Here is an 8,093-nt window from a genome sequence, read left to right as displayed (position 1 = left end):
AAAGTCTTTTATATCGTCCCGAAGTCTGACCGAATTTTTGATAATTGTCGTCACTAATGTTAAGATTGCTAAATACTCACTCCATTACCAGTGTTTGTGGGCTGATTATCTTCTCTTCCTATAATATTAAATCTTTCTGGCACTTGGCAATGGTATGCCTGGGGCATTAAGCGTCTCCTGCCTTGCTACCACATTCTCAGCAAAACCATTCCTTCTGAACGAATTTGCTTGGAACTCCTACTCATCTTTGCAATAGTGCAAGCTCCTGATGACGTGCTGATTGCAACACAAAAGGCCTGGAGATATTCAATACCCCCTGTGATTATTTTGCATCTTGTATCTTTTGTTCACGATTTTTTTCATATACATAGTTGCACAGGCACAGTACTCGCCCCATCATATTCCTTACTCTCATATCAGACATAAACAGAGATATACACCACAGCACCGTATCATCCTTTGCGGATGATACTAGGATCTGCATGAGGCTGTCATCTGCTGAGGACGCTGTTAACCTCCAAGAAGATATAAACAAAGTTTTCCAGAGGGCAACGGTAAACAATATGATGTTCAATAGGACAAATTGCAACTACTCCGTTATGGAAAACTGGAGGAGATAATAACTAGAACAGAGTATACTACTGACTCCGGCCATACAATAGAGCGGAAAAATAATGTAAGGGACCTGGGAGTAGTAATGTCTGAGGATCTCACTTTCAAGGATCACAACAGTGCCACGATCGCACGTGCAAAGAAAATGATAGGATGGATAATGAGAACTTTCAAAACGAGAGATGCCAAGCCCATGATGATCCTTTTCAAATCACTTGTTCTCTCTAGGCTGGAATACTGCTGTACATTAACATCTCCATACAAAGCAGGTGAAATCGCAGATCTAGAGAGTGTACAGAGATCCTTTACTGCACGTATAAGTTCTGTCAAGCACCTTAACTACTGGGAACGCTTGGAAGCACTTGACTTGTACTCGTTGGAACGCAGGAGGGAGAGATATATCATAATCTACACTTGGAAAATCTTGGAAGGAATGGTCCCAAATCTGCACACAGAAATCACTCCCTACGAAAGTAAAAGACTGGGCAGGCGATGCAAAATGCCGCCAATAAAAAGTAGGGGCGCCATTGGTACACTAAGAGAAAACACCATAAGTGTCCGGGGCCCAAAACTGTTCAACAGCCTCCCATCAAGCATTAGGGGAATTGCCAATAAACCCCTGGCTGCCTTCAAGAGAGAGCTGGACAGATACCTAAAGTCAGTGCCGGATCAGCCGGGCTGCGGCTCGTACGTCGGACTGCGTGCGGCCAGCAGTAACAGCCTAGTTGATCAGGCCCTGATCCATCAGGAGGCCTGGTCATGGACCTGGCCGCGGGGGCGTTGATCCCCGGAATAACCTCCAGGTAACCTCCAGGTAACATACATATACATACATATTTATACACACACACACACACACACACACACACACATATATATATATATATATATATATATATATATATATATATATATATATATATATATATATATATATATATATATATATATATAATTTATATTTATATATAATTTAGCACGTCGGCCATTTCCTACCGAGGCAGGGTGACCCAAATAGAAAGAAAAACCCCAAAAGAAATAAAAAACTTTCATCGTCATTCAACACTTTCACCATCATTCAAACATAATCAATGTCTTTGCAGAGGCGCTTAGATACGACAGTTTAGACGTCACTCCAAACAGCCAATATCCCAAACCCCTCCTTTAAAGTGCAGGCATTATACTTCCCACCTCCAGGACTCAAGTCCGGCTAACTGGTTTCCTTGAATCCCATTATGAAATATTACCCTGCTCACACTCCAATAGCCCGTCAGGTCCCAAAAACCATTCGTCTCCAATCATTCCTTTCTAACACGCCCACGCACGCTTGCTGGAAGCCCAAGCCCCTCGCACACAAAACCTCCTTTACTCCCCTCCCTCCAACCTTTCCTAAGACGACCCTTACCCCGCCTTCCTTCCCCTACAGATTTATATGCTCTCCAAGTCATTCTACTTTGTTCCATCCTCTCTAAATGACCAAACCACCTCAACAGCCCTATTTCAGCCCTCTAACTGATTTTTTTAGTAACTTCACACCTCCTAATTTCCACACTACATATTTACAGCACAGTTGCCCATAGACACGACATCTTCACTGCCTCCAGCCTCTTCTTTGCTGCAGCATTTACAGCCCATGCTTCACACCAATACAAGAGTGTTAGTACCACTATACTCTCGTACATTTCCTTCTTTGCCTTCTTGGATCATGTTTTTTGTGTCCACAGATACCTCAAAACACCACTCACCTTTTTTTCCTTCATCAGTTCTATGGTTAATTTCATCCTTCATAAACCCTTTCGCTGAGAAGTCAACTCCCTAATATCTAAACATATTCAATTCTTCCATACTTCCTCTCTCCAATGTAATATCCAATTTTTCTTTATCTAAATCGTTTGATACCCTCATCACCTTGCTCTTATCTATGTTCGCATTCAACTTTCTACCTTTACACACTCGCCCAAGCTCGTCCATTAACCTTTGCAACTTGTCTATAGACTCTCCCAAAAGCACAGTATCATCAGCAAACTTTTCTATTTTGCTATGTTGTCTTTGTTATCAGTCAGTGATATTGTTCTATAATTTGACAAGTGACCACGTGAATAATTCTCTCTTGGATTATTAAAACTATCCCGACCCTGATATGTCATACAAAACTATTCAAAATATAACATGCTAAAATATATGTAAATACAGAAAAGGTGATATTTATAAGAGAGCTTATGTTTATATCTACTAACGCCTAGATAGCTCAGCTGGGAGAGCGTTAGACTGAAGATCTAAAGGTCCCCGGTTCGATCCCGGGTCTGGGCATGATTTTTCTTTATTTAGCAACACACTCGACAATTTCCATGCAGTGGCTTTGGCTGTGTGACTGTCTCTTAGTAGGATAAATGAATCAGACGGGGGTGTAGCTCAGTGGTAGAGCATTCGACTGCAGATCGAGAGGTCCTTGGTTCAATCCCAGGCATCCCCTTAATGTTTTAAGTGATGCTTACGTGAATTTTTTCTAGCGGAAAGGTGGTTATTGTCACTCACATTCAGATGTCAAGAGTTTATCTCAGACCAATGTCAGTAATCAGACGGTAGCTGTGTCACATATGCTCAAAGAAAATACTACACGTGAATTCAAAGATCCACTATCCATGCCTCTTTCCTCTACTAGTCAACATTTTCCTCTTCTTAATAATTCTTCATTCTCCTCTCCCCTGCTAACCCCTACCCTTTCCCTCTCCTCCTTCTTTCCTACTAACAGCTTGAAGGTGAGAGAGACAGTTTTCTCTACCACGTATATATTTCGAAATAATAAAATTTTATCGGCCTTTTATAGGCAATGTCACCAAACTTTAGTAATGAGATATTTCACTTTTTTGTTCGATTTCTAATGAGCATAGAAAATATGCAGGAACATACACATTTGAATAATTAGTTGCGCTGTTCATCATTTAGTGTTGGGTAAGCAATCGAACGTTGTTTTTACTCTAATTCTCCCTTAAACATTTTTTCGATTTTGTGAGGTAAACATTTGATCGGTGCCCAGTGAGGGTTGTCAGGCCTACACAAGCCTAGAATTCTGTTGATGGAGGGTAGGCGGCCGAGAGAATGCAGGTAAAAATATTACTTTCTAGTCAGTTTGATGCCTATTTTGAAGTACTTCCAGTACTCAAGCAGAACAAAATCCAGGCAATTTTCAGAGGTCTTTAATAAACTTTTTTTTGTATCAGTTACGTCGCTCCAAACTCCGCCCATCGTCCCATTTCACCACCGAATCACGTTAATTTGGCGTAATTTTTTTCACTGCCCAAATAGAACTAAAACCTCGGCTATTTCTCGAGAGAGTTTCTTTATAATCGTTGACAGCAAGAAAGGACTAATCAGGCCGTCACTGACAGCCTTTAGATCCTACCAGGCTATAGTTGTCTGCCCGTGGATAAACTATAGAAGTCTCTCTTTTTATTTTTGAGTCTACCGTTAACCCGTTGTCTTAATTTTAAGGAAATTTCCAAAGACTAATGCCAGATACATCTGTCTTCAGAATGTAAAATCTTTTATATCGTCCCGAAGTCTGACCGAATTTTTGATAATTGTCATCACTAATGTTTAAGATTGCTAGGTACAAACTCCATTACCAGTGTTTGTGGGCGCTGATTATCTTCTCTTCCTCTAATATTAAATCTTTCTGGCACTTCGCAATGGTATGCCTGGGGGCATTAAGCGTCTCCTGCCTCGCTACCACATTCTCAGCAAGACCATTCCTTCTGAACGAATCTGCTGGGAACTCCTACTCATCTCTGCAATAGTGCAAGCTCTTGATGACGTGCTGATTGCAACACAAAAGGCCTGGAGATATTCAATACCCCTGTGATTATTTTGCATCTTGTATCTCTGGTTCACGATTTTTTCATACACACACACACACACACACACACACACACACACACACACACACACACATACACACACACATACACATACAATGGAAGACCAGGCAGAACTACAAAGGGATCTGGACAGGCTGCAGACCTGGTCCAGGAATTGGCTCCAGGAGTTCAATCCCACCAAGTGCAAAGTCATGAAGATTGGGGAAAGGCAAAGAAGACCGCAGACGGAGTACAGTCTAGGGGGCCAGAGACTACAAACCTCACTCAAGGAAAAAGATCTTGGGGTGAGTATAACACCAGGCACATCTCCTGAAGCGCACATCAAACAAATAACTGCTGCAGCATATGGGCGCCTAGCAAACCTCAGAACAGCATTCCGACATCTTAATAAGGAATCATTCAGGACCCTGTACACCGTGTACGTTAGGCCCATATTGGAGTATGCGGCACCAGTTTGGAACCCACACCTAGCCAAGGACGTAAAGAAACTAGAGAAAGTGCAAAGGTTTGCAACAAGACTAGTCCCAGAGCTAAGAGGTATGTCCTACGAGGAGAGGTTAAGAGAAATCAACCTGACGACACTGGAGGAGAGGAGAGATAGGGGGACATGATAACGACATACAAAATACTGAGAGGAATTGACAAGGTGGACAAAGACAGGATGTTCCAGAGATTGGACACAGTAACAAGGGGACGCAATTGGAAGTTGAAGACACAGATGAATCACAGGGATGTTAGGAAGTATTTCTTCAGCCACAGAGTAGTCAGTAAGTGTAATAGTTTGGGAAGCGATGTAGTGGAGGCAGGATCCATACATAGCTTTAAGCAGAGGTATGATAAAGCTCACGGTTCAGGGAGAGTGACCTAGTAGCGATCAGTGAAGAGGCAGGGCCAGGAGCTCGGACTCGACCCCCGCAACCTCAATTAGGTGAGTACAACTAGGTGAGTACACACATACACACACACACACACATACACACACACACACACACACACACACACACACACACACACACATACACACACACATACACACACACATACACACACACATACACACACACACACACACAAACACAGACACACACACACACACACACACACACACACACAACACACACACACACACACACACACACACACACACACACACACACGCATATACACATACACACCTACACACACACACACACACATACACACACACACACACACACACAAACACACATATACAACAGGCCTAGTGTCTAATCGACATGTGCCTATAACAAAATGGTAACTAACTAACACACACACACACACACACACACACACACACATATATATATGTATATATATATATATATATATATATATATACATATATATATATATATATATATATATATATATATATATATATATATATATATATATATATATATATATATATATATATGTATATGCAATAAGATCACAGTAAACAGGTGATTTCAGAAAATGTAAAACAACCACTCTGAAAGAATAGAGAAATTCCAAGCGCTTTCGTGACTACTCACATTATCACTGTGAGTAGTCACGAAAGCGCTTGGAATTTCTCTATTCTTTCAGAGTGGTTGTTTTGCATATATATATATATATATATATATATATATATATATATATATATATATATATATATATATATATATATATATATATATATATATATATATATATATATATATATACTTTACATTCTGAAGACAGATGTATCTGGCATTTGTCATTTCCTTAAAATTAAGACAACGGGTTAACGGTAGACTCAAAAATAAAAAGAGAGACTTCTTTAGTTTATCCACGGGCAGACAACTATAGCCTGGTAGGATCTAAAGGCTGTCAGTGACGGCCTGATTAGTCCTTTCTTGCTGTCAACGATTATAATAAAAACTCTCTCGAGAAATAGCCGAGGTTTAGTTCTATTTGGGCAATGAAAAAAATACGCCAAATTAACGTGTTTGAAGCGACGTAAGTGATACAAACAAAGGTTTATTAAAGACCTCTGAAAATTGCCTGGATTTTGTTCTGCTTGAGTACTGGAAGTACTTCAAAATAGGCATCAAACTGACAAGAAAGTAATATTTTTAGCTGCATTCTCTCGGCCGCCTACCCTCCTTCAACAGAATTCTAGGCTTGTGTAGGCCTGACAACCCTCACTGGGCACCGATCAAATGTTTACCTCACAAAATCGAAAAAATGTTTAAGGGAGAATTAGAGTAAAAACAACGTTCGATTGCTTACCCAACACTAAATGATGAACATCGCAACTAATTATTCAAATGTGTATGTTCCTGCATATTTTCTATGCTCATTAGAAATCGAACAAAAAGGTGAAATATCTCATTACTAAAGTTTGGTGACAATGCCTATAAAAGGCCGATAAAATTTTATTATTTCGAAATATATACGTGGTAGAGAAAACTCTCTCTCTCACCTTCAAGCTGTTTGTAGGAAAGAGGGAGGAGAGGGAAAGGGTAGGGGTTAGCAGGGGAGAGGAGGATGAAGAATTATTAAGAAGAGGAAAATGTTGACTAGTAGAGGAATGAGGCATGGATAGTGGATCTTTGAATTCACGTGTAGTATTTTCTTTGAGCATATGTGACACAGCTACCGTCTGATTACTGACATTGGTCTGAGATAAACTCTTGACATCTGAATGTGAGTGACAATAACCACCTTTCCGCTAGAAAAAAATCACGTAAGCATCACTTAAAACATATGCAGAACAACCACTGTGAAAGAGTAGTGAAATTCCAAGCGCTTTCGTGACTACTCACATTGTCAAGGAACTAGTTCCTTGACAATGTGAGTAGTCTTCCTAACATCCCTTTGATTCATCTGAGTCTTCAACTTCCAATTGTGACCTCGTGTTTCTGTGTCCCGTCTCTGGAACATCCTGTCTTTGTCCACCTTGTCTATTCCGTGCAGTATTTTATATGTCGTTATCATGTCTCCCCTGATCCTCCTGTCCTCCAATGTCGTCAGGCCGATATCCCTTTCTTCATAGGACATTCTCCTTAGCTCTGGAACTAACCTTGTCGCAAACCTTTGCACTTTCTCTAATTTCTTGACGTGCTTGATCAAGTGCGGGTTCCAAACAGGTGCTGCATACTCCAGTATGGGCCTGACGTACACGGTGTACAGTGTCTTGAACGATTCCTTATTAAGGTATCGGAACGCTGTTCTCAGGTTTACCAGGCGCACATATGCTGCAGCAGTTATCTGGTTGATGTGTGCTTCCGGAGACATGCTCGGTGTTATACTCACGCCAAGATCTTTCTCCATGAGCGAGGTTTGCAGTCCTTGGCCACCTATCCTATATTCCGTCTGCGGTCTTCTGTGCCATTCCCCTATCTTCATGACTTTGCATTTGGCGGGGTTAAATTCGAGAAACCAGTTACTGGACCAGGTGTCCAGTCTGTCCAGGTCTCTTTGAAGTCCTGCCTGATCCTCATCTGATTTAATTCTCCTCATTAACTTCATATCGTCTGCGAACAGGGACACTTCTGAGTCTAACCCTTCCATCATGTCGTTCACATGTACCAAAAATAGCACTGGTCCTAGGATGGGCCCCTGTGGGACCCC

General features: G+C 41.0%; 2 non-coding genes across 2 annotated transcripts; both read left to right on the top strand.

The window, feature by feature from the left end:
* Nucleotides 1-2,849: 2,849 nt before the first annotated feature.
* TRNAF-GAA (transfer RNA phenylalanine (anticodon GAA)) lies at nucleotides 2,850-2,922 on the top strand. The gene has a single exon. It is a non-coding gene; the product is annotated as a tRNA-Phe (tRNA).
* Nucleotides 2,923-3,013: 91 nt separating this feature from the next.
* TRNAC-GCA (transfer RNA cysteine (anticodon GCA)) lies at nucleotides 3,014-3,085 on the top strand. Its single transcript has one exon. It is a non-coding gene; the product is annotated as a tRNA-Cys (tRNA).
* The last annotated feature ends 5,008 nt before the right edge of the window (nucleotides 3,086-8,093 follow it).

The sequence above is a fragment of the Cherax quadricarinatus genome, unplaced genomic scaffold (genome assembly GCF_038502225.1).
Source record: "Cherax quadricarinatus isolate ZL_2023a unplaced genomic scaffold, ASM3850222v1 Contig1829, whole genome shotgun sequence".
In the NCBI taxonomy this organism is placed as follows: domain Eukaryota; kingdom Metazoa; phylum Arthropoda; class Malacostraca; order Decapoda; family Parastacidae; genus Cherax; species Cherax quadricarinatus.
This window is presented reverse-complemented; position numbering and strand designations above follow the sequence as displayed.